The 26,878-nt window shown below is 46.4% G+C and overlaps 1 protein-coding gene and 1 non-coding gene across 4 annotated transcripts in view; one reads left to right on the top strand and one right to left on the bottom strand.

Annotated features, from left to right (window-relative positions):
- Window positions 1-26,878, bottom strand: part of SLC39A11 (solute carrier family 39 member 11) — a 344,617-nt gene that overhangs the window by 162,612 nt on the left and 155,127 nt on the right. The window lies entirely within an intron of this gene.
- LOC125927710 (U6 spliceosomal RNA) lies at window positions 3,579-3,683 on the top strand. The gene has a single exon (XR_007459400.1). It is a non-coding gene; the product is annotated as a U6 spliceosomal RNA (small nuclear RNA).

Below are 26,878 nucleotides of genomic sequence, written 5' to 3' on the forward strand. Positions count from 1 at the left end.
CAAAGAGCAATGAGCACATCGAGATGCAAATACTTTACACATTATGTAAATGCAGCTAAATGTTTGTCTCCAAAAGTTTCTTGTCTTAATTAGCTAACTATTTCCCTGGCAATATTATCCTGCCATTAATCTGCTCAAGAAACATTTAGGAGAGTGCAAAGGTAAACTTCAGCACAGCTACCCACTGTGTTAAGAAGAACCCAGCTCTACAAGAATGAGTCCCAACTAACAAAGAAAATCCACACTTCCAGACTCATGGGTCCTCTCCACAAAGAACACATCGTACAAAGAACACAAAGTCACATCATATTTGGGTAAACTTCTGCCAAGGTCGGACTTGCGGGTGGGGAGTGGACTGTGAACAGAAAAATCTGCTGGTGCCACCAGATGGGCACGTGGCCAACAAGCCCAGCAGCTCTTGTACCAATCGCTACTTTTTCCGTCACGTCCCCATTCACCAGATGGGGAAAAGTGATTCGGACACAGAAGCCACCTGTTTCCCTTGCCAGGATCAATGGGGAAGAAAGCTACAATGGCTGTGAGCCCAGAAGTGTTCCTCTTATTCACCTTTTCAGGATGTGCAGGGGTGTGTGTGTGTGTGAGAGAGAGAGAGAGAGAGAGAGAGAGAGAGAGAAAGAGAGAATGAGAGAGAGAGAGAGAGAGAGAGAGAGAGAGAATATGCACATGTGTGCCCACATGCAGATTATCACCAATTTATTTGATTTGAGGTGGTCTGGTAGTTTCTCCCAAACTTCCCCTGGGGGCTGTCAATCAAAGGTGGATGGATGGTGTGGGCAGGGAGGAGTAAGACAGACACGGCCTAAGAGGCTGGCAGGCCGGCTGAGGGCATCCTGAGGGCACACACCGCGGACATGAGGGGAAAGTCCACAGCAATCTCTCTGGCACGTTTCTGTTTTCTTGCCTCTTCAGGCTTTTCTCTTTCCCTTTTTTCCCAAGGCAGTGACAGAGGACTCTCCGTGGCTTTACATGAACAGGAACAGGAAAGAGTGGTTCTGGGGAATTGAGAACCTGCACTACCCATGGCTTCTCTGCCAGGTCATATCCCCAGCTCTACCGCTTTCTGCATATGCGTCTTTGGAGATGTCACCTGATACCCCCGTGCCTCGGTTTCCACATTTGCCAGATGCCTAACATTACCCGCCCCAAAGGGCCGTGGTAGGGGGTAGGTGAGAGTGGGCGTGGGGCCTCCCTGGCTGGCATGCATCGAGTGCTACACAAACCACATTTTAGCAGTTCCCAAAATGAACCTGTATCGCATTTATAAAAATATAAAAAGAAAGGCTGGGGCACTTCGGTGGCTCGGTTGGTTAAACACCCAACTCTTGGTTTCAGCTCAGGTCATGATCTCACGGTTGGTGAGTTCCAGCCCCATCTGCACCGATGGTGGGGAGCCTGCTTGGGATTCTCTCTCTCCCTCTCTCTTTGCCCCTCTATCTCTTTCTCTCTCTCTCAAAATAAATAAACACTAAAAAAAAAAAAGAAGAAGAAGAAAAAAGGAAGGCTAATGATGTGCCTAGCACACTTAATCCGTTCTTAACTTAAGCCCAAAAAGGCAGAAGGCCATGTTGGGGCAGAAAAAAATGGATCACGATAGGATTTGGTGCAGAGTTTTCAAATACCTTCAGATCCCAATACTCTGTGCTGGCAGAGTTGAGCCCAGTCTTGGCTATAAAGTGAGAGCCTTTTAAGATTCATGGTCATGTCAACATTTTCAACTTTCAGGAAGGGTCACCAGCTGCTAAAGGTAATAGAGACTTTCCATCAATACTCGGAGAGGGCTTGGTGCCCTTTAAGATTGTCTATTCTGCTTTGGACTACAAAGTAATTTTGTCCTCTTTTCTTTCTTTCTTTTTCCTTCCTTCCTTCTTTCTTTTTTGAATAGCAGATTTTTCATCTAATGTTGTTTACTTAGACTAACACTAATACCAGTTTGCACTTCCTAAAAAATGTTACAACCAGAGAGATGGGGAAAAAGTAGGTCACTAGCATCCCTAAAGTGTGCTGGGTGGTTGTTTATTACCCAGAGAAAACTGTGATAGATAGATAGATAGATAGACAGATGGATGGATAGGCAGATAAACTTTACATGTGCACACATGTGCATAAATACATACATGATCTATGTACAATATCATATACTCAATGCTATTTCATTAGGCCATTAAATTTCCATTTTAAAATTTAATGTTTTTAAAAAATGTATACATATAATTTTTAGAAATTCACCTTGGAAACTGGATCGTTGAAATAGCATCCAACAGCTAATTTCCAAGAAGAATGAGCACTATTCCTTACTCCCCAGATTTCCCATCAACGTAAGTAGGAAGGGGAAGGGCCAGGAGAAAAATTGGTCTCTGGAAACAAACATAGCTCCCAGGAGGGAAACACATTCTCTTTCTCTACCATGTTTGGTTAAGATTTAGGGGCTACCCTAAATCTTCAGAGGGCGTCTGTCTCTGTGTAAGGACACCAGGCAGGCACTATGCCGAGAAGCCCAGATGCCGTGGAGGACGCCCCGCGTGGACTCCAGTGTGGGAAGCTTAGTTCTTGAGCCCTCTGCTTTCTGAAGCAGAAGGGCTGGGTCCGACAGAAGACTGACAGAGAGAGCTATCTGTACTGACCTGAGGTCGCTTGAAGCTAAAGCACAAAGCGAAAAAACACAAACCAAAACAAAACCTGGTTGTGAGACAGCAGGAATAAAAACCATCGGAAGTCACGTGGAGTGGGGCTTACCAGTACGGTCAGTGTGGGGACAAGTGAGGCGGCCCTCATGTTCAAGGGCAGACCCTGCTTAGTGAAACGAATAGGATTTAATGGGGCAGAGCAGAAATGTTTGCCAGGCTGGGAAGAGACCTTCTCATGTGACCACAGGGGACCGTGAGGAATGGCTTGGTTCCTAGTGGGAAAGGAAATGCCATCCAGCGGGGGTTCGGAGAAAGGGAGAGACGTGGCTGCTGAGAGCTCCGTACTCCTTCAGCTTCCGCTGAAAGCAGAAAATAAATGCCTTGCTGAAAACGAAGGCTTCGGAAGGACATTCTCTCTAGGCAATGTCTGGATTACGACGGACCACGAATGTGAAAGAGGACCAATGTGGTGGCACCTGGGTGGCTCGGTCGGTTAAATGCCCGACTCTTGATTTCGGCTCAGGTCAAGATCTCACGGTTTATGAGTTCAAGACCCGCGCTAGGCTCTGTGCTGGCAGCATGGTGCCTGCTTGGGATTCTGTCTCCCTCTCTCTTTGCCCCTCAGGCCCTAAGAAAAAAAAAAAGAGGACCACCATGAAACAGGGCTGGAAAATGTAATGTCAATTATGTCAAATGACACGGGAGCTCTCACCACAAAGAGAGGTGCAGGGCTGAAGCCGTGTGCGTGCGTGTGTGTGTGTGTGTGTGTGTGTGTGTGTGTGTGTGACTCTCACAGGCTGGGAACCACTGGATGGTACAAGAACCTAACTGAGGCCAGGCCAAGCAGAGTCTTCTGCAGTGGTTCTCAAACTTGAACTTGCAAAAACACATACGTACGTACATACGTATGCAAGCAAACAAATCAACCAACCTGCTCGTTTCAGTAGCGCATATACTAAAATTGAAGAGAAGCCAAGAAGGTAAGCCTGGCCCGTGTCCAAAGATGACACCCAAATGGGTGAAAGCATTCCGTATTTTCAGAAGACAGAGTTACTAATCAGTGGGCATAATATCTGTTAAGCAACATGAATAAGCCGTTGGAGATCTCCCATATAACATTGTACCAAAGTCAACGATAACGTGTGTGTGTACCCTTCAAAATTTGTTAAGAAGGTAGGTCTCAGGTTATAATAAAACAACATTTTAAAAAGAAGGATCACTTAAATAACTTCCACGAAAATCATACTAAGTTTTTTTCAGGGCGCCTGGGTGGCTCAGTCAGTGAAGCATCCGACTTCAGCCTCGGTCATGATCTCATAGTTCGTGAGTTCAAGCCCCATGACAGGCTCTGTGCTGACAGCTCGGAGCCTGGAGCCTGCTTCGGATTCTGTGAATCCCTCTCTCTCTGCCCCTCCCCTGGCTCGCACTCTGTCTCTCTCTCAAAAAATAAACAAACATTAATTAAAAAAAAAAGTTTTTTTCTTCAGTGCAGTTGCTTGGAACTTCTGGGAGAACTGCGCAGGGCTCCGGAGTTTGAAGGTGTGACAGGCACCCGAGGGAACATAGTTTAGAGGAGAAAGAGGGATCCAGAAACACACAAAAGAAGCCCGTTGAGAATGGACTCCCTGGCTGTTATGTCCAGCCCAGATTCCCTGACAAGTGTTTACTAGGAATCCTACTTAGGACTCTTACCAGTTTTGTTCACCTTGCACCAAACGGGATAGATTTATCCCCTTAGGGGTGTATCCCCTCCTCTCGTAATTTCTATTAGAATGACAGATTCCACAATCTTCCTCATTCGCCAAACCAGGAACGTGGGAACAAGCGCCTGGGCAGAAAGCCCACGGAACCCATTCTGAGAAACCCTGTTCCAGGAGGACCCAACCAAAGGAAACCCATGGAGAGACACCAGGTGAGGGTCCAAGGGAAGTGGCAAGGAGGTGTGCTTGCCCACGGGACAGCCTGTGATGCCTTTGCGTGTAAGGTTCCAGTCGGAAGCACGGGAGCAGGAACAGAATATCTGACCGAGACAGAGCTGCCGGGCACATCTCAAAACCATAAACCACCTCCCCACCAAAATCTGTCCCACTCGATGCCAGTAGAACCCCGAGCATGTGGAGAAGTCACGTCTGGGCTCAGCAAACAGGACCTGGCGCGCCACAGGGTGGGCTATACAGAGAGCAGTGTGCCTGCTGCCATGGTAACCGCTGATCCGCCAGGAATGGGGAAGGAGGTGCTCTGCTAATTGAAACCCAGGCGACACTTTAGCATAAGCCCCAAGGAAGTTAATGCTCATCCTAGATTTTCTCCTATCTCTTTCTCCTCTGTCTGTTCATGTCACCAAGTGGCTTTAAAGTATCCCCTTCCCCCTAAAAAGAAAATCATGCACCAAGATAAGACTTCTGATAAACCACTGAGCAGAATCTCCTTTCCCCCTCAAGCACCACACTCAAGCAGAGCCTAAGATCCCGTTACTCCTTCCTGTTAGTAGCCTATCCATCTCAAAGGAAACTGATTGCCAAAAAGATTCTCAAAAATGCGCTGGCCTCACCATCACCACCTCCCTGGGCACCCAGGACAAATGTTCTCACCCGGCAGTATGACCGAGGATCACCTGGGGAACTTCACCAGGTAGATGCCCCAACCGATTCCCAAGAGAGTTGATTTAAGCAAATCAGGAGCAGAGCAGGAGTACCTGCACTTTTTTCTCTAGTGCCCCAGAAAGAAGAGGAATGTGGACCACAGCTCTGGGCTTCTCTTAGATCTGTCCCTTATAGAGCAGGCTGAGCTCAGCTACGGTTGCCCACCAAACTAGCCATGGGGCGTGAAAGGGTTAACACGAGATTTTTCCAACCCCCCCCCCCCCCCCACTACTGCAATGCTGAGTTGTCTCCCTCCTGGTTCTGAGTATGGTGGATGCATATGGAAAACACCTGCAGCTGCAAGGTGAACTGGGAAAGCAAGCATGCCCACAACCCCAAAATAGTTACAGATGTACTCCCCACTTATAAAAGGAGTCCCCACTCAAAACCTCCCTCCCTGCCGAACAGCCTAACAGAAGTCCTGACCTGCCACTTACATCAGTCCTGTCGAATTTGAACGCGGATTGGCATTTTCATTTCATTGTCAACATTACGGAAATGTCAAGTCACAAGTCTTAAAAAAGATACGCATCGTGAAGCTCCGGGAAGTGACACGTATGTAAGGGGCACTGCCTACTGCCTGGCAGAGCCTGGGACACCTCGGACCTCGTGAACAACTCAAGACAGGACACGGTACAACGGCTGTGCAAATTTACATTTCTCCTAGAGACAGGTCTGTTTCCAGCAAGATTTAAACATTAAGATACAACCAAAATCTCCCTCCACAATGCCTAGAAATGACGGATGCAATAAACAAAAGGGATTTAAATGCACATCTGAGCTTGCAACAAAGAAAAGGGATCACTGATGACAAGGAAGCTATAAACCAGAGCCTAAATACCAAAACCGGTTCAGGTTCAGATGTTGCCTAGGGATTACTGAGGCCCCATTAACGGGTTCTGAGTGTTACTGTCCTCATGCAGCAAAGATGAGGCCTTGTGCCACACGAGGCAGGTGGTGAGAGTCTATAAATGCAAGGCTCACGAAATTCTGTCCCTATGTGGAAGGGGGCAGGAAAGTAGGACAAAAAGATCCATCCAGCTGCACAGAGAGACAAAAGAATGATTACATGTTTCTGCCTGGTTCCTGGAGGAAAAACTGTTTGAAAAACAAGAACCATGGGCTTTCACCTTAATCGTTCAGGGTTCTGAGTCTCTAGTGTCTGCTGGGCTGGGAAAACCCCGACTTGGACGTCACTGTAAAAATGAGTTCCGGGCTAACATCACTATAAAAGGGTCTTACAGAAGCAAGTGCAAAACCATGTTGAAGGTCCTCCCATGATCCAGGGCCTTGGGAATCCTTCGAGCGAAAGCACACCCCACTAGAGAAGTACTGGTCTAAAAAGTTACAAAGCCAGGGCGCTGGGCGGCTCAGTCGGTTAAGCGTCTGACTTCGGCTCAGGTCATGATCTCGCACTTCGTGGGTTCAAGCCCTGTGTCGGGCTCTGTGCTGACAGCTCAGAGCCTGGAGCCTGCTTTGGATTCTGTGTCTCCCTCTCTCTCTGCCCTTCTCCTCATTCACACGCTCTCTCTCTCAAAAATAAATAAAATATTAAAAATAAAAAGTTACAAAGCCTACGAGAAAACAACACACCGACAAATGGGAGTCCATGATGCACCAAGGAGAAACATGGCTTTAAAATATAAAATATGCCTAACCTGGCATTAAAGACACGAAACACATAAAAGAAGAAATCAAAACTGTAAGAAAAGAACGAGCTGTAACAAGGGGAAGCAGACACAGTAAAAAGAACCCAGAGACAATTCAAAGATAAAAACTAGTCATTGCAATTAAAAACTCAACAGTCTGGGGCGCCTGGGTGACTCAGTCGGTTAAGCATCTGACTTCAGCTCAGGTCATGATCTCACAGTCCCATGAGTTCGACCCCCGCATCGGCCTCTGTGCTGACAGCTCGGAGCCTGGAGCCTGCTTCAGATTCTGTGTCTTCCTCTCTCTGACACTCCCCCGTTCACGCTCTTTCTCGGTCTCAAAAATAAATAAACATTTAAAAAAATAAAAAATAAAAAACTCAACAGTCAACTTAAAAAGTGGGTGACAATCAGCTCAGTGTTTAATCCATGAACCAGAGAAGAGCCCACAGAGAGATAAAGGGATAGAGAACATCAAGGAAAGTATAACACGTAGGGCAGATATATAAGAGCATAGAATAAACATCTATTAAGTGCTGCAGAAGACAATGAAGAATGAGGAAGAGGTAAATTTGAAGAGATAATTGCTAAGAAGAGATAATTGCTAAAAACTTCCCAGAAATTAATAATAATAATAATAATAATAATAATGAGTATTCAGCTTAAATAAGATAAAAATAGAGAGGGAGGCAAACCATAAGGGACTCTCTTTTTTTTTTTATACAAATGTTTATTTTTAAGAGAGAGAGGGAGGGAGAGACAGAGTGCTAGTGGGCAAGGGGCAGAGAGAGAGGGAGACACAGAAAGGGAAACAGGCTCCAGGCTCCGAGCTGTCAGCACAGAGCCCGACGTGGGTCTCGAATTCACGAACCGCGAGATCATGACCTGAGCCGAAGTCGGACGCTCAACCGACTGAGCCACCCAGGCACCATAAGAGACTCTTAAATACAGAGAACAAACCGAGGGTTGCTGGTGGGGTGTTAGGTGGGGGGATGGGCTAAATGAGGAATGGGCACTAAGGAGGGCACTTGTTGGGATGAGCACTGGGTGTTACGTGTAGGGGATGAATCTCTAAATTCTACTCCTGAAACCATCATCACACTGGATGTAAACTAGCTCGGATTTAAATAAAATTTAAAAGAAATAAAAATAAAGAAAAGAAAACAGAAAAAGAAAATTAAAAATAAAAGCAACAGCAAAAATAAATAAATAAATGCGTAACTAAATAAAGAGGTAAGTCTTTGAGTGATAAGAAAAGAAGAGTTCTCCAAGTCTTACGCAGAACAGCACCCGCACACACACGTACACATACAACGCCCCACCATGCTGAAACCGAGAAACACCAAGACAAATGAAAACGATACCAGAGGGAAAGACAGAAAACAGAGAGGAGGCCGCTGCTGGATACGTCTTTGTGACGCTCACAGAGACCGCGACATGTAACACAACTCTTGCGGTCGAAGTGCAGTAATACTGCGGAATGACGTTGTCAACGTGCCAGAGGAAATAAAACTTTTCTGTCAACCGAGGCATTTAGATGCAACTCAGTTTTTCCTTCAAGAGTCAGAGCAAAATAGAGGTATTTTTAGATGAGAGAAGAGATGTTTATCCTTCTGGATCCTGAGTAAGGAAATAATAAAGGAAGAAAGAAAAGGGAAAGGGGTGTGAAGCGTGGAACGATGGCGAACAAAGAAATGGGCAGAATTGCTGGAAAATACACGCAACTGCTGATCATATAAAGCAATAACAAGAACTGATAAGCAGGATGTCATTAAAATTTAAAAGTTGGGCGGGGGGAGGGCGCCTGGGTGGCGCAGTCGGTTAAGCACCCGACTCTTGATTTTGGCTCGGGTCACGATCCCAGTGTCATGAGATCAAGCCCCACGTCAGGCTCTTCACTGACAGCAAAGAGCTGCTTGGGATTCTCTCTCTCCTTCTCTCTCTCTGCCTCTCCCCCCTTTCTAAAATGATAATAATAATAATATTTTAAGGTCTATTTTAAAGGTCTATTTTCTATTTTTTAATAGAAGTTTTCAGAAGAAAAATATAGACCCCCAATCTAGGTTTATTCTGATTCCCTCTATCTCCATTCGTGGTCTTATATAATAAAAATAATCAATGTCTGGTAAATGTCAAGAAATTATTAAACATGTGTTGGCTGAATAAATGAGATAATGGCTCCAAAGCATTACAACATCCTGAATCATTAGAGGATCCTAAATTAAGGACTCACTTATGCTTATTAAACTGTTATCAAAATGCTTATTCAAAGCTTTTTAATCATTATTTGAAATCAGAAGATTTATGTTAAAGCTACAGTTATCAAGAAAGTGTGGCTTATAAATGACAAACTTATACAGGATAGAGTTATAGCTAATATAGGGGCACCTGGGTGGGGCGCCTGGGTGGCTCAGTCAGTTAAGCATCCGACTTTGGCTCAGGTCATGATATCATGGTCCGTGAGTTCGAGCCCCGCGTCGGGCTCTGGGCTGACGGCTCAGAGCGTGGAGCCTGCTTCCGATTCTGTGTCTCCCTCTCTCTCTGACCCTCCCCGTTCATGCTCTGTCTCTCTCTGTCTCAAAAATAAATAACCATTAAAAAAATTAAAAATATATATATAATAGGGGCACCTGGGTGGCTCAGTTGGTTGAGAATCTGACCCTCGATTTCAGCTCAGGTCTTAAAGCAGCGAGATTGAGCCCCGAACTGGGCTCCATGTGAGTGTGGAGCCTGCTTGGGATTCTCTCTCTCTCTCTCTCTCTCTCTCTCTCTGCCCCTCTCCCACTCTCTCTCTCTCTCTTTCTCTCTCTCTAAAATTAAAAAAACATACTTTTACCAGATGATCCAGCAATCATGCCCCTTAGTATTCACCCAAAGAAATTGAAAACTTACGTCCTCACAACATCTTGCACATGGATGTTTATAGCAGCTTTATTCATAACTGCCAAAACTTAGGAGCAACCGAGATGCCCCTGAGCAGGTGAATGGATAAACATCCAGATGTTAGCACATCCAGACAAGGGAATACTATTCAACACTGAAAAGAAACGAGCTATCAAGCCATGAAAAGACATGAATGAGCCTCAAATGCCTATTACTTAGTGAAAGAAGGCAATAATGAAAAGGCTGTACGTGAACATAGACTGTATGTGTTCGACCGTATGGCATTCTGGAAAAATCAAACTATGGAGACAGTCAAGAGAGGAGTGATTGTCAGGGAGGAGGGGGGATAGGAGGAGCACAGAGGATTTTTAGGGCAGTGAAAATACTCTGCATGATACTGTAATGGTAGATACGTGGCATTATACATTTGTTTAAAACCAAAGAATGTACAAGACCAAGAGTGAACCCTAATGTAAACTGTGGACCCTGGGTGCTAATGATACGTCCACAAAGGTTCTTTAGAAGTCACAAACGTACCTCTCTGGTCCGGGGGTGCTGACCATGGGGGAGGCTGTGCATGAGAGAGGGCGGGGAGTATATGAGGGATCTCTGAACCTTCAGCCCAATTTTGCTGTGAACCTAAAATTGCTCAGAAAAAATAAAATCTACGGTTAAAAAAAATAAAACAACAATACTAGTAACTAACTTGGAGGTATCAGAAAAAAAAAAAGGTAGAACTAAAATGTTAGAAAACTAATATGGACGATGCCGGGGTAAACCAAGTTACAGCATCCAGGGCCCTGAAAGATTGCTAGGGAGGAGGGGACAGAGATACTCATTAATTTCGAACATCATTAAGTCTACTATCCCTGTTAAAACGTCAATGGTAGCCACAAACCCGAAAGTGAATTTAAAATGTTCAAACAAATAAAGCGTGGGGGAAAAAAAGGAGAAAGTCGTGTAGAAAGGTCAATACACCCAATAAAGTCCAAAAGAGGGGAGAAAATAGGTGGTAAACATAAAGAACAACACAAAAGAGGGAGAAGCGCTATCCGTCTTGGGTAACGCCATACCACCATCCCGAACACGTCTCCAAGGTGCACAGCCTCTGGTGTGCAGTGTGATGTGCGCACACACACACACACACATACACACACACACACACACACACACACACACACACACACACATATTAGAAGCAAAATGGCAGTACTGAGAGACTACTGAAGGGGATCCCAAATACACCGTTTGGGCGTAAGGATTATTTTTAGCTTAAGGCAATTCAGCAACAGTGGGTTCAGGAAGAACTGTCTGCCTTCTCCCCTTCTGCCTAAGGGCAGGATATAAATCACCATTCCTAATGGTGCCTGCCCCTCCCTGTACCAGAAAGAGAACACACCAGAGATAACTGGTTTGCATCACAAACCTTACCAAATAATCCTTACCCACCATTAGTTTCCCCCATATATTTTTCCCCCACAATGTGTGGCCCCAGAAGCTCAGATTTTTTTTTCTTTGTCTAGTAATTTGCCTAGTAATTTGACCCCATGTCAAAATGGTATATAAGTTCTCAATCCTAAACACTGCTTTGGGTTTTCAGGTCTTTTCTGTGGAGCCCTCACGCACATAAAATTAACGATAAAATTTTATTGTGTTTCTCCTGTTAGTCTGTCTTTTGTCAGTTTTAATTCACAGGTCCCAGGCACTGAACGTAAGAGAGTAGAGGTAAAGTGTTTTTTGGGTTTTTTTCCCCTCCTCTACACTATCAAATTATCAAAGAATAATAATTCCAGAGGATGAATGGTTGGGAGGGAGGGGAAGAAAGACAAGAACTCAACCCTGGATGATGTTGGTGTAACCTTAATATTCACACCAGAGAAACAAAACATAAATAAAAATTTTAAGCCACACTCACTTATGAACATAGATGCAGGGGTGCCTGGGTGGCTCCAGTTGGTTAAGCGTCCAACTTCTGCTCAGGTCATGATCTACGGCTTATGGGTTCGAGCCCCACATCAGGCTCTGTACTGACAGCTCAGAGGCTGTTGCCTGTTTCGGATTCTGTGTCTGCCCCAACCTCTCTCTCTGCCCCAACCTCACTCACACTATATCTGTTTCTCTCTCTCTCAAAAATAAATAAATATTTAAAAAAAGAACATAGATGCAAAATGACTGTGGATAAAAAGAGACTATCTTTAGTATCTATCAAAAGATATCTATCAAAACTCTACCTACGAAACATCATATTAATGGTAAAAAAAAAATTTGAAAAGTTCTCTTCAGCGTTCATGAGATAGGCAGAATTCGAAAGATAGCACCCAAAGGTCCCCCTTCCCCACTTGTGTGCACATTTTGCATAATCCCTGGGACTGTGTATACAATGGATTTCACTCCCATGATTACAAAAAATTGACCTTGAAATAGGGAGATCAGCCAGGTAGCCTGGCCTCATCCCATGAGCTCTTTGAAAGTTTTCTCCAGCTGGTTCCTGAATAGGACGCCAACAATTTCTCTGGGGCTAGGCTCAGAAACGTGCATCGCACGTAGGCACCCCCAAAGAAATGAGCCCCAGCGTCGCCATCCCCAAGTGGTAGCAGTGAAAGGGACAAGAAAATCACCAGACAACGTTTGCTCTGCTGTTTGTCAAAATGTCCATTTGCAAGGATCTGGGAAGCATCAGGTTCTTACAGGAGAGAAAGGAAAACCTGTCCTCCACCCTTCTAGGTTCTGCAGCTGGGGCCTGGAGATTCAACAGACAAAGGGCAGACTGACAAGAGAAAAACAGAGTTTATTAACGTGGGCAGCACATACATACGTGGGTGAAGCTGGGTGATGAGTAAGTCAAAGGGGTGATTAGAATTTGGGGCTTATGGAGGATCTAAACAAACAGCAACAGATTTGTAGAGAAGTAACGAGACAAAAGCAAGGGGAACTGGGCTTGAAGGATGACAGACTGTGGGAGGGTAAATAAATACACGGAGGAACCGACAGGAGACAAGGGTTGTTTTCACTGGGCACCTCGTGGGCACTTCTCCAGGATGACAAGCATCTCTCGTGATGCACACAACTTCTGCCCTTCCTGGTACAAGGAGGGTGCCTTCCTCACAGGAAATTGTATGTCATGTTTTGGTTTTTTATTATTCTTTTTTCAATGTTTATTTATTTTTGAGAGAGACAGAGTGAGCAGGGGAGGGGCAGAGAGAGAGAGGGAGACAGAATCGGAAGCAGGCTCCAGGCTCTGAACTGTCAGCACAGAGCCCGACGCGGGGCTCGAACCCGCAAACCACGAGATCGTGACCTGAGCCAAAGTCGGGACGCTTAACCGACTGAGCCACCCCGGCGCCCCTATGTCATGTGTTTAGGTAGGAAGGGAGAGGTCAGAGAGTCCTTCCTGCCTCTGCTGTTCCTCAAGCGTCTGCTCCAAATAATCGATATGCCAGTGGCACGTTTTGGGGTGGCAATCTCTGATCTGCCGCATCCTGGGATATTGGAGTGCGTGTTAAACATGCAACCCTGGGCTCCCTCCCTGGGGAATCCACTACTGTCAGCCGGTGGCAGGTTCACCTTCTTGAAGTGCGTTTTTAAAAATTGGTTTTCTTAACACGAAAAGAGCATAGAGAAGAAAAGAAAAGGGGTGTGTAATCCCACTGCCCAGATAATCCCTGATGGCATTTAAAAGCATGAAAATAACAGAGGTATGTGGTTAGAAATGCAAACAGAGGGGCGCCTAGGTGGCACAGTCGGTTAAGCGTCCGACTTCAGCCAGGTCACGATCTCGCGGTCCGTGAGTTCGAGCCCCGCGTCGGGCTCTGGGCTGATGGCTCAGAGCCTGGAGCCTGCTTCCGATTCTGTGTCTCCCTCTCTCTCTGCCCCTCCCCCGTTCATGCTCTGTCTCTCTCTGTCCCAAAAATAAAAATAAAAAAAGTTTAAAAAAATTAAAAAAAAAAAAAAAAAGAAAGAAATGCAAACAGAAAAGGTTGAAATGAAAACCAGGAGTTTCCCTCCCCCCCCACCCCCCGCCAAGTGTCTCTTTCCAAGGTAACCAGTGATCAAGCTTCTGAGGCATTCTTCCAGAAAAAAATATCACATATCACATTAATTCCAGGACATTCATCCTTTCCAATAGTTCCTTTTTTTTTTTCTAACTCAAAAGGAATTATATTGTTTCCAGCTTTGTAGTTGGCTTTTTTTGTTTAACATAACCTGTAGATTTTTCTGCATCTGCATTTAAAACACCTCCCCTGTTTACCTAAATAGGTTGAAAGGAGGGAAGGGATCACATCTTTCAATCGGGACTAAAAGTAATTCTAATGAGGGGGGGGGGTGCAGTGAGCAGACCACACTCAGAATTGGGTCCTGGAAGACAGGTGTATTCATGTGAAACTCTCTCTGGTTGTGGTGTCCATCCCTGAAGAGGCCTCAGAAATGCCCTCCATGCCTCCCTAACAGGCAGGACCGCAGAATACCTCTGAACACCCTGCCTTTACACAATATCCGGGTGCATCCTGTCACAGGACAACTGGGTAAATATTCCCATCCAGACTCGGGTTAGCCACCTGCAAGGGTCTCAGGATAATTGCCATTGGAGCGGGGGGGGGGGGGGGGGGCGCAAGGTTAGGCAGGAAATGATTCCTGGCTTTACCTCTGAGAACGGTGTGCCCAGAGGCGATTCATTCATCTGCAAAGCATCCCGAGTAGACCCCCAAGTCACCACTCACCCACTTTCAACCTTGGCTCCAGGCCCAAGCAAAGGGAGGGGAGAGAATGGTCCCCCATGGCCCCAGATGCTCTCCAGATGCACACAGAACCCCCTCCCCCTACTCCCGTGGCTGCACTCCCCGGCAGATTTTTGGCTGACCGTTCAGTGGCTCCAAAGAGAACATTGCTGCTGGGCCCAAAGCCCCGATCTGCAGCCCCACCTGTCTTTTAATGGGAAAAGTTTGGCCTGCTAATGAGCCTATGATGTCCATCACCTAATTATCTCTCAAAATCCTCAGCGATCGCCCTTCCCTGGCTGCAGCGATGATGCCTGTCCCTGGGAGATCTGCAGGGGGGAGAGGGAAAGCGATGCCCCAGATCAGTGTTTTCGCTCCTGTCCCAGCGCTGGGGGAGGCCGGTGGTCCCACCCAGCAGACAGAGTCCTAAAGCGAAGGGAGCTAGAAGCCGAGACCCACATCCCACAGGCACCCCCAGAGGGAGAGCCTGGGGTAAGGCGTGCTCTACTCTGCTCCCCAGGGACAGTCAAGGGGACCAGGCAGGTACAACTCACCCACTCTGCCAGATTCTCGGACCGTTCTCTTGAACTGTGGGCACAGTGACTGGGAGCCAGGGTGGGCGGTGGGGTGGGCACAGCTCTAGCTAGAAAACGGGCCTGCAGGTTGCAGGATGCAAATGGCAAGCAGAAAGGATAGGCCTGGGGTGGGGGAGGGGAGGGCAGAGAGGAATGAATTGACACCGCCTGCCTGCCGTCAGCTTCCCACTTCCTAATCCCAGTGTTCCCCAGAGGCCCGGGGCATCTCCCCACCCCTGGATTCTGTGCCCTTAAGATGCACTCTCTCCTCCTCCTCCAGCTAGTATGAAGTGGGTTCCCCTCCCCTTCAACCACAGGCGGCTGCCCGGATCAAGACAAAAGCCGCAGTTGTGATAAAGTTCTGGCAGCTGTCCGTGGAACCAGAGAACAGCAGGTCAGAAATAACCACTGAAACGTTTGCCCGGGGAAAGTAAGCCTCTGGGACCAGGGAGCACGGATGATTATTCGCTCCAAAGCAGAGAGACGTGTCCAGAGTCCATTGTGCGTGCCCTGCTGGGTGCTGGGCCACTTCTCACGGTCTCCCACCCCAGACCCAAGCAGCTCCCTCTTGCGATGTGGTTGCCTAAGTGCCGGGAAGAGCTCCCCCCTCGGCAAGGCTGGCTACGCAGAGGATAGGACCTGGGCACCTATTTGTCACAGGGATGCTGAGCAAAGCTCAGGCACCAGGGGAAAGGGGAAAAGACTGCTTCCTGGTAATTCAACGTCCTATAAATCCCTCCCATTGTGCCGGTGAAGTGGCTGAGATAGGAGCCGGAAGTTACCAGTCTGGACAGAAAATTGACCAGCTTCACCTTTGCTCCCAAAGAAACCACCAGGGACAAGTCTGAGAGGAAAGAGAGTCCAGATGGCAGATGAGCAGACGCGTTCCTGACGGGTGAGAGGGCACAGTGGCCACCAGGGGCACTGTCTGTATTCTCGAGGGTCCCACCCTGGCCCCTCCCCAGGAGAAAGAACCCAGCCAGGGTCTCTGACCAATTGTGAACAAGGCAAAGGAGGACACAGATTGGAGAGTTCAGGACCCCGTCATTTCTAATTATGGCCCCTGAAAACATGGCCTAATCATCTTATACCCCCAAATAAAGCTGAGAAATGTTATAGTGGCTGCAGATTGAATACACTGGGGGAAAAAAAGGGAACCTCACAACCAAAAAACCCAGGCAGGCAAATATATCTCCAACAGGATCGTAGACAAACACAGAGAGCAAATCAGTGTGGAGAGAGGAAAAGAAGAGACAGGAGCTATTTTGAGACAGAAAAGCTGCTGCAATTAGGCTGGATGCTGAAATAACATTTTGAGGGTGGAGGGAAGTCACAAGGAATGTAATTAAGTGAACTGTATATATGATTTTAAATCCTGTTCACATTAATGCTGTAAATATTCCACTTAATTCATCATTATTGAATTTACCAGCAATGCTGCAGGGTAAAACTTCAGCCCTAAGTTTAATTACACCCAGGCAAAGTGGAGCATTTTTCATGTTCCGGAGAGCTGCCAGACGGAGAAAGATGCAGTTTCATAACGGTCCACCTTTCTGGACACAGCCTCCACCCTCCTGAGGGATTCATGGGCGGGCAGAGGGATCCTGGAGCGCCCCCCCCCCGCCCCCCCCCGCCCCTGAGGCTCTGTGCCAATGAACTTGCAAAGCAAGATAGAGATCTATGGAAAAGCTATTCGAACCCAGTGACGGCAAATGCTCTACGATCCGTCCACCTTTCCTTTGCTCACCTTCCAACTAGACTGTGCACGCATGCGTGTGCACACACACATACACATCCACACTCACCGCCATGCACGTGTCCATCGTCCTACATTCATGCCGCTCTGGAGGATTACCCAGTCTGTGCATGTTACTTTATTAATGATCATCCTGCAGTCAGGGCTTCTTCCCTAACTCCTGTCCTCCCTTCTCCTTAGAGCACTTCCCACGCTTACTGTATTAGCACCTCGTCCTGTGGGGGTCAAAGTTAAACTTGGACGTTTTTCCTCTTTGTTCTCTTGAGACATCATCTCATATGCTCTGTCGTGGCCCAAAATGTCCAGGTCACTGGGTGGGTGGACATAAAGGCTGGATTATGATGGTCGAGAAGAGAATAAATGAAGAGCAACTGTGGAATGCTCATGGAGGGGAGGGGGCAGGAGCCCTGGGCTTCCTCTCGGGGGCTGACTTCCCCCAGCCTCCAAACCGAAGTCAAGTAGAGAAGGGCTGGGGCGCCTGGGTGGCTCAGTCGGTTAAAGCGTCCGACTTCGGCTCAGGTCACGATCTCGCGGTCCACGAGTTCGAGCCCCGCGTCGGGCTCTGGGCTGACGGCTCAGAGCCTGGAGCCTGCTTCGGATTCTGTGTCTCCCTCTCTCTCTGCCCCTCCCCCGTTCATGCTCTGTCTCTCTCTGTCTCAAAAACAAATAAATGTTAAAAAAAAATTTAAAAAAAAAAAAAGAGAGAGAAGGGCTGAGGGAGCACATTATTAAGTTCTACACGTTTGACTGTGTTTGTTAGAATATAGTGCTAATGAGGCCACAATCACAGAAAGCTAGAGGCTACAGAAACCTTTTCAATGTCCCTGCACCCACAGCCATGAAATAAGCCCCCAGGCCCCGGCCGGGCCCCCAGCACGTTCAGGACCTTGGTGAGGAGGTGAGCTAAGAGAAAACGCATAATGTGAGTTAATGCTGCACCTGGTTTAGGAAAAAAACCTAATTAAGTACCGTCTCACTAAAAGATTGAAAAGCATCCCCGTCTCGATAAGGGAGAACAGCCACTCGCACACTTTCAAAGACCGTTGTACGCATCTGAGAAAGACATTCCAGTCTTGAGTTTTATGGAGGAAAGCCGGGGCGTGTCAAGGGTGTGCTTTTGAAGGAAAATGCCAAAAAAGGCTTTGAGATCAATCATCTGTGCCTTTCACATTGGACCACCTTGCTCTCGCCCTCTCTTCCAGGCCTGCTTCCATTCCCCCCCGGCCCCTCCGAGTGTCGCTTCCTGACCACCTGTCCCGCTGAGTCTTTGAACGGTAACTCACAAGGCAAAAATCTGGGTGGCTTTACAACCGGGCCCATTTCCCTGATTCCTTTGAAGGGCAGCCAATTAGACCCTCAAATACAATGCTTTTCACTCTTGTTAGCGTCACACTGAAATGGGAAAAAAGAGGTCCAGACCTTTCCTTTGTGACAGGCTTGAGACGCCCAAGTGAAATGCATCAATTATTTTTTTTTCCCCACACTTATCCATGAGAGATAATTGGAATGCAAAAAACTCTGCAGCTGGGCAGGAGGAAAAGACCGCAGGTAATTTTCGATGAGAGGGGTTTTTCTAGCCCCGGGGACTCAGATCCCCTACTGGGAGCCCATCAGATGCACTCAGTGAAGTCAGGATGGATGTGGACAGAGTCCACACTTTATTCCAGCTTCGTGGCAGACTCGTGTTTGCACCCCAAGGGCAAGTGGCTGGACCGTCTTCATCTTGAAAATGGCACAAGGCGATCCCTCCTCTCCAGAACCGGGGCTCCTCCGTGGCAATGAATGACACTCTTGGAGACACTTCTGCTCCATCACACCCACACTGCCGGCTTTTGCCCCTACCGTGGAAGGAGTTCTTGACACTCTCTTCTCTTGTAAGTCTCAGGAAAATGGTAGCCCATTAGTATATTTTCTTGGCTCCCCAGCCTACACACTCCCCCCCCCCAAGCTTGAACATGCCAAGCTTGCTCTGACCTCAGGGCCTTGGCTTCTGCTTTTCTGTCTCGATCTGGTATTCTGCTCCAGACATCCCTCTGGCTCGTCCCCTTACTTCCTGCAGGCCCTTACTCACAGGCCATCTTTGTAGGGAGCAATCTCAATATCCACTTATGACATCAGCACGCCCCAGCACCCTCTTTCCTGCCTTCTTTTTTCTTCAAACAGCACTCATGCAGTCTAGCTCCTACATGTCCTACCTCTTTATCACATGTGCTCCCCATGATAAACACAAGCTCAGAGGGCAGGGCGCTTTGTCAATCTGTTTAGGCCGTATCCCCAGTACCTGACCCATAGATGCTCAATGAATAATTACTGAATAAATCAAAGAACGAACGAACTTTAAAACCTGTATTGTTGAAACGGGTTCAGGTATTCATCATCACTACAGATCATCACTACAGATGGGAGAGCTTCTCCTTTGCACCAGGAGCATTTACAAATGAAGGAAGAACGTTATACATAAAACCTCTGGGGAGGGGGGGGGAAGAATTAAGTCTCAATGCAGAGGAAAGAAGGGATAACACAATCTCAGGAGTGGTCAGAAAACAAAAAGCACAAGTTCCTCAAATGCCAGGATCTGAAAAAGTCTTTAGGAATGGATTTCAAAGTCTGTTTCAAAGAGGCAAAATATCTCTAAAAACTATTATCATGGGATCAGAAGGTATTCATGACTCTCAGTGGCTTCAGAAAGCATTCAGAAGGTATTCCCAATTCACAAGTTATTAAAAACCTCCCTTGAACGGACTGAAAACCAAGGACAGCTTCTGGCCCTGGAGATCCACATGTGAAGTCCAGCTGAGGTCTAGACTTTATGTCACTGGCTGGCTCCACCCCAGCAGGCGTGGCGGTAAGGGTCCCTTGTCCCCTTAAATAATAACCTGTGTAAGATGTACAACCAATTACAAGAAAAATACAGACCATGCTCCGGAGCTGACCTTGAATTCCGACCTCTTTGGTTGATGGGTGGGTTGAGAAACAAATGAGACAGATGACGCAGGACGCAAAGAAAGGACCGGAAGATAGGGCAAAGATCAGGTTAAGGAAAGGGGTCAATCGCAAAACCTCCCACAATGGTGGCAAATGGTGCCATGAATTCTCCATTAAAAAAAACTAAAAGCTAGAATTAGCATAGGGGAAGGGGAAGATTGGAGAGGATGGTGTAAGGGTGCTGTATTTTGCACAGTCTTATTTTCAATTAAAAAAGAAATACCTATGGGGCGCCTGGGTGGCCCAGTCTGTCAAGCATCTGACTTCGGCTCAGGTCATGATCTCGTGGTTTGTGAGTTCGAGCCCCACGTCGGGCTCTGTGCTGACAGCTCAGAGCTTGGAGCCTTCTGTGGATTCTGTGTCTCCCTTTCTGTCTGCTCCTCCCCTGCTCATGCCCTGTCTCTCTCTCTCAAGAATAAATAAACATTAAAAAATTAAAAAAAAAAAAAAAAACCTACAACTACCTACAACCGTCCTCTTATCCCTGGGACATCCAACAAAGGAACAAAAGTCACTGTCCCCCCCTTATCGAGTCCTGCTTTGCATCTGCCTTCCTGCCAGAGTCACACAGGAATCCAGGGCTTGCCTCCTGGCCGTGGTGCCCGCTCCTGGCCGCTGCGCCCCACTGCCCCGCCTCCACAGAAACTCAGCAGAGATGGTGCTGGGACCCACCCAAAGGCAGTGAGGCTGTGCCTCTCTAAAGGCTCACCGCTGAGCAGAAATCCCGGTCTGGAAATCCCAAGAATATTCATGCTCCCCGCAGTCTAGGATTCAGCATGAACCTGCTATAGCAGCCTTTGCAGAGAACGGGCATCATCAGAAATGGTGATTCGTGCTTAGTCAGTGCCTCTCCCTTTGTTTCCCGTTTCATTAGTTCTGAATGTTTGTAACAAATGCCTCTGGGTACCTCGGCTTCATTCTGGCAGATCTAGTCAAAAGGAGAAATCTTCAAAATAACAACAACGGTGATAAAATCAGCGGTGATAAGATTTCTCCAGGTAACTGTCAGGAGGAGAATTAAACTCCAAAGAGCAACAAACTGCTTTGCAACTAACGGACAGAAGATGATCCACCCCTCTGGCCCAGGTCTGTAACATAATTCTTAGGGACTCGGTAGAGAGCCGTCCACGAAAACGTTTCCTCCTGTGTGGCATCTAATACGTATGTCGTTAAAAGTGTCTCCGCTGATCATCAGCCAGGGGCAGCTGACAAACAAGTGCCTGACCATTTCTCTGAGGTTCTTTTCTCCCAGTTTATCCGGTAGAAAAGGGGAAAGAGAAGAGTGGGAGGAAATTTAATAGGACCTTAACAGTCACGAACAGCTGGCACGTAACGGATGGTGGGCAAGAGCTTGTCCTCTGTACCAATCAACCCTACCATTTTCAAGACAGTTGAGATGGTGGGATGGTGACTTTCTGCTGAATGCCTGCACCGAGAGCACAGCCAGGAGTTGGTGACAGTCACCACAGGGAGCCATGGGGAGCAGGAAGTTGGGGCTCCAGCCAATGAACACTAGGCATGGGAGCTGGACTCTGGGTGGGAGGCAGTTTCCAGGAGTTCTCTCTGGGAGAATCCAGCCAGAATAACAAGAGTATCAGAAACCGGCCCCCAGACAGAGTACAGGTTTCGATCACAGCAATGGCTTGGGCAGATGCTGGGTTTCATTCATTTCCTCATCCCTGTCTGCTGTCAGACCCCTCTCCCCACTAGTAGGGGGTACAGGGCCTGAGAGAGCAAGACAGAGCACTCTTCACGGGGTTCACAAATGAGGAAGGGACACGGTGTCACAGGGAGGAAATGATCAAAGAGTAGAGAAGGGGAGGGGGCAGGGAACTCCCCCTCAGCTCTCTGAACGGGGGTGTCCTAATTCAGGCTGGAGGCATTCTGACTGCACTTGTGAGCACTGGAGACAACTGCTCCTAACCGTGGAACGTGGTGAGCTCTCAGAGCTGTCCTGGGATTTCTCCCAGCCTGCGTATGCCCCATTCCCTGTAATCTCCAAGCACGGGTGGAATGTGGGCCGGGAGGAAGCAAGCAGTAGTTAAGAGCCCTCCTCAGCAACAGCCCTGCCGCCTGGAAGGGAGGCACATGCCACCTGCACTTTGCCAAAGAGACCTGGACCCTCAGCACAGTCCTGCTAGAGCTACAGATCCAACCTGTTACCCGCCTCACGTTCAGGCGGCCAGTAGATCTTTGACAAAAGGAAAGGAAATCTTTTCCAAAAATGGTGCTGGAGCAACTGGATTTCAATACGTAAAAAGAACGAATGAAAGAAAGAAAGTGAAAGAAAGAAAGAACGAACAAAGAAAGAAAGAAAAAGAAAGAAAGAGAGGGAAAGAAAGAAAGAGAACGAAGAAAGAAAGAGAAAGAAAGAGAGGGAAAGAAAGAAAGAAAGAAAGAACAAAGAAAGAGAAACAAAGAAAGAGGGAAAGAAAGAAAGAAAGAGAACAAAGAAAGAAAGAGAAAGAAAGAAAGAGAGGGAAAGAAAGAAAGAAAGAAAAAAGAAAGAAAGAGAAAGAAAGAGAGGGAAAGAAAGAAAGAAAGAAAGAGAACAAAGAAAGAAAGAGAAAGAAAGAGAGGGAAAGGAAGAAAGAAAGAAAGAAAGAAAGAGAAAGAAAGAGAGGGAAAGAAAGAAAGAAAGAAAAAAGAAAGAAAGAGAAAGAAAGAAAGAGAGGGAAAGAAAGAAAGAAAGAGAACAAAGAAAGAAAGAGAAAGAAAGAGAGGGAAAGAAAGAAAGAAAGAAAGAGAACAAAGAAAGAAAGAGAAAGAAAGAGAGGGAAAGGAAGAAAGAAAGAAAGAAAGAGAAAGAAAGAGAGGGAAAGAAAGAAAGAAGAAAGAAAGAAAGAGAACGAAAGAAAGAGAGGGAAAGAAAGAAAGAAAGAACAAAAAAAGAAAGGGAAAGAAAGAAAGAAAGAAAGAGAACAAAGAAAGAAAGGGAAAGAAAGAGAGGGAAAGAAAGGAAGAAAGAAAGAAAGAGAAAGAAAGAGAGGGAAAGAAAGAAAGAAAGAAAGAAAGAGAGAGAGAGAGAGAGAGAAAGAAAGAAACCTGATATCTTGACCCCTATCTCCCAGCATATACAAAAATTAAAGATGTAAGGCTAAAAGTATAAAGCAACTAGAAGAAAATACAGGACAATCTCTTCACAACCTGAGAGGATAGGCAAAGAGTTCTTTTCTTTTTTTAATTTTTTTTTCACATTTATTTATTGTTGAGAGACGGAGAGAGGCAGAGCACAAGGGGGGAGGGGCAGAGAGAGAAGGAGACACAGAATCCGAAGCAGCAGGGTAGGCAAAGATTTCTTAGAGAAGATACAACAGGCACATATCCCCAAAGAACAACTGGATTAAAAAAAATTTAAGAACTTATCAAAATTTAAAATGCTTTCTCCTCAAAAGGCACCAGTAAAAAACTGAAAAGACAAGCCACAGACAGATTAATAAAAAAAAAAAAAAAAAAAAAAAAGATTCACAATCCGTACATCTAACAAAGGACTCGTATCCAGAATATATGAAGAATGTTCACAAATCGATAAGAAAAAGACAAAGGACCCAATTAAAGAAAAAAAATGGGAAAAGACTTAAACAGACATTCACAGGAATCTACCCAAATAGCAATGTACTCGACGTCTCGGTCATCGGGGAAATAGAAGGATAACTCCCAGATGCCATTTCACACGCACTACAATACAGAATGGCTAAAGCTACCAAGACTGGCAACACCAAATGCTGGCAAGGGTGTGGGACAGCTGGACCTCCCACACACCTGGGTAGATGTGTCAGAGAGGACAGCCACCCGGGAGAACCGTCTGGCGGTTTCTTATACAGTACGACATACACATCTTCTCTGACCCAGCAATCCCACTCCTATTTTCCAACAGCAAGTGAACATATTTGTCAAAAAACGTATACAAGTGGTTCCCATACAAGTTTTTTCTTACCTTTATATGTTTTCCATGAATGAATACCTTCTATTAAAAAATATTTATCTGCAGTTTAGCGACTCCTTTAGCTATGCTTTCTTTTGCTTCAGCTAAATTCAAAATTAATGAAATTCAATACTTATTTTAAAATAGCAGGGAGGGACGCCTGGGTGGCTCGGTCAGTTGAGCATCCCAACTCTTGGTTTCAGCTCAGGTCATGATCCCAGGGTCGTGGGATCGAACCTGAGCGTGGAGTCTGCTTAAGATTCTCTCTCTCCCTCTGCCCCTCCCCCCCCCACTTGTATGTGTGTGTGCTCTCTCTCTCTAAAATAAGAAAAAAAGAAAACTTAAAATAGCACATACTCCCCTTCCTATGTTAATTAAATTCTTTCCATTCATCCATCCTTTTATCTATAAATACGCAGAGACAGATGTCTAGAATTGTGGTTACAAAACGTTTATATTGATCATCCCTGGAAGGTGAGACTTGGAGGAGATTTCTTGACTTTTTCTTGGGATTTGTTATATTGCTTAAATGTCTACAAAGAGCATACATCATTTTTGTGAAAATAATTCAGTCATAAGGAAAGAAATAAACAAAGTAGATCTCCTTCTGGTCCTGACCTTAGTACCTTGCTTATTTCCATCATGATGGCCCTCAAAAGTGATAGCTATGCCCATGAGTTTATTTAATATCTGTTTCCACCACTGGGTTGCAGGCCCTGAGGGCAGGGCCAGGAATGGTGACTGAAATGTACTGGACACATGCAACCCATATTCTTGGAATAGACAGCCTAAAGAGAAGAAGGCTAATTAGCTTCTCTGCTTACATATTTGCTCAAGTTCAAGAAGTCACCAAGATTGACCCTGTCTCGTTTTTTTTCGGATGTATCTAAAATGACAGAATATCCTCTGGATCCAGAGACTGAACTTTTAGGGCTTCATTGGTGGTTTTTCTCCAGGACAACTTGAGGGCAGCAAAGCCGTCACCTAATTAATGCTTTCATATTCCTCGGGAGATGGGACAGACGTGTAGCTTCAAGAGCTGCTTTTTCCAACAGTTTCACGTAGATAAACGGGAGAATGACTCGTAGCTCTTGATTCTCTCCTAAAACTCGTTCCTAAATGGCTGGTGGGTGGGCAGTGGCCATCATACTGGTTCCACTGCTGGACCGTGGAAATCCTCCTTCAAAGTCCATGGAGGTATGGCCCAGCTGAGAGCTGTGGACCCACACAGAGCAGCAGTGGCATTTCGAGGTAATACAAGGGTAGGGGTCTCTCTTGTTCTCCCTGTTTTAGTGGCTCCCGTTCCATTCTCACTTCCAAACCTTTCTGCCATCGTTAGCTCCCCATCCCCCCTCTGGAAACAGGCTTGAAGTAATGCCTACTCTTCCCTAATAATGAATTTGTTCTAAATGTTCTGCGCGTCTTAAGTGGCCTGTACTGTTGCTCCTTACATTTCAATTAGGAAGATAAACTGGAGGTGCGAAATGCCAATGTCTGAGTAGCTCTTTCATCCATCATAGAAAGCATGACGGTCCTGGGATGAAAAAAGAAAACCCCGTTCTACTTATCAAGAGTTGCCGCTTTGGTTCTGGGTCCGTCAGAAGTACCTGCGGTCAATCTGAATCTCTGGAGCCCCGAATGTTCCTGTCTCCAAAGTGGATTCTTGAAAAGATCAAGATTAGCTTCACCTGACAACAGTCTTAGAAGTTTGAGATTGGAGGACGGAGTCTGAGCAATAGGAACTCTTTAAAAAAAAAAAAACCCTCCGGGGGCGCCTGGGTGGCTCAGCCGGTTAAGCGGTTAAGCGTCTGACTTCAGCTCGGGTCATGTTCTCACAGTCTGTGAGTTCGAGCCCCGTGTCAGGTTCTGTGCTGATGGCTTGGTGACTGGAGCCCGTTTCAGATTCTGTGTCTCCCTCTCTCTCTGCCCCTCCCCTGTTCATGCTCTGTCTCTGTCTCAAAAATAAATAAACGTTAAAAAAATTTAAAAAAAAAAAAAACCCTCCGGTAGTGGCATCATTCTGTGTTTATACCCTTGGCTCTGCCCGAGGACATCACCTTGACCCATCACTAGGCTCCTAGATGTCACCGTCTCAAAGAGCAAGGGCAGATCACCTGCTGGTGCCTGTCACCATATCAACAGGGTGCCAAATAGATGTTAACTTCCATCTTTCCCCAGACAGCTCCCACATCTCATCCCTAAAAAGTGACTTTTAACTTTCTCTGTGATTACAGGGGTCTTTGAAAATTTGCTGAAAGGGTGCCTGGGTGGCTCATTCAGTTAAGCATCCAACTCTTGGTTTCGACTCAGGTCATGATCTCATGATCTCCCCATGTTGGGCTCCAAACTGAGCGTAGACACTGCTTAAGATTCTCTTTCTGCTCAGAGCCTGGAGCCTGCTTTGGATTCTGTGTCTCCCTCTCTCTCTGCCCCTAACCCATTTGCATTCTGTCTCTCTCTCAAAAATAAATAAACACTAAAATAAAACTTAAAAAAAAAAGATTCTCTTTCTCCCTCTCAGCCCTTCCTCTGTTCTCTCTCTCTCTCTCTCTCTCTCTCAAAAAAAAAAGAAAGAAAGAAAAAGAAAATGAAAATGAAAATTTGCTGCAAGGTACCAGCCATCCCCTTAGAAAATATGTACACACAAAATTTTCTTGCAACTCCAAATGGTTGTTAATTAATCCTGGGTTGTCATCTCCTGTCTTAGGGACCAAAGGTAGTAGGGAAGCAGGAGGACACCGTGTGAGGGGGTCCTGGGCCAGTAGGACCCCATCCTTACCCCACATCCTAGAGCTAAACACAGAGCAAAATATTCTGTGCTGGACAATCATAGTGACCAACTTCAATACCAAAATGCATATCCTCTTCCAAAACGAGGAACAAATCTTAACCACAACCAAACTACCACCTCATTCTGTGAGAATTTTAGGAGGGCATCGAGAGACTTGGGACATAAAACCCAACGTAGCTGAATCGCCTCTGGGACAGACCGTCCAGGGAGAGGCGCGTGGCCCGTAGGAATGAGTGGCTCTGAACAACCCTGAGAAGCCTTGGTCATACTGACCAGCTGTCCCCACATGCCCCACAGACGCATGCCGGGCCC

Source organism: Panthera uncia, chromosome E1 (assembly GCF_023721935.1).
Source record: "Panthera uncia isolate 11264 chromosome E1, Puncia_PCG_1.0, whole genome shotgun sequence".
Taxonomy (NCBI): Eukaryota; Metazoa; Chordata; class Mammalia; order Carnivora; family Felidae; genus Panthera; species Panthera uncia.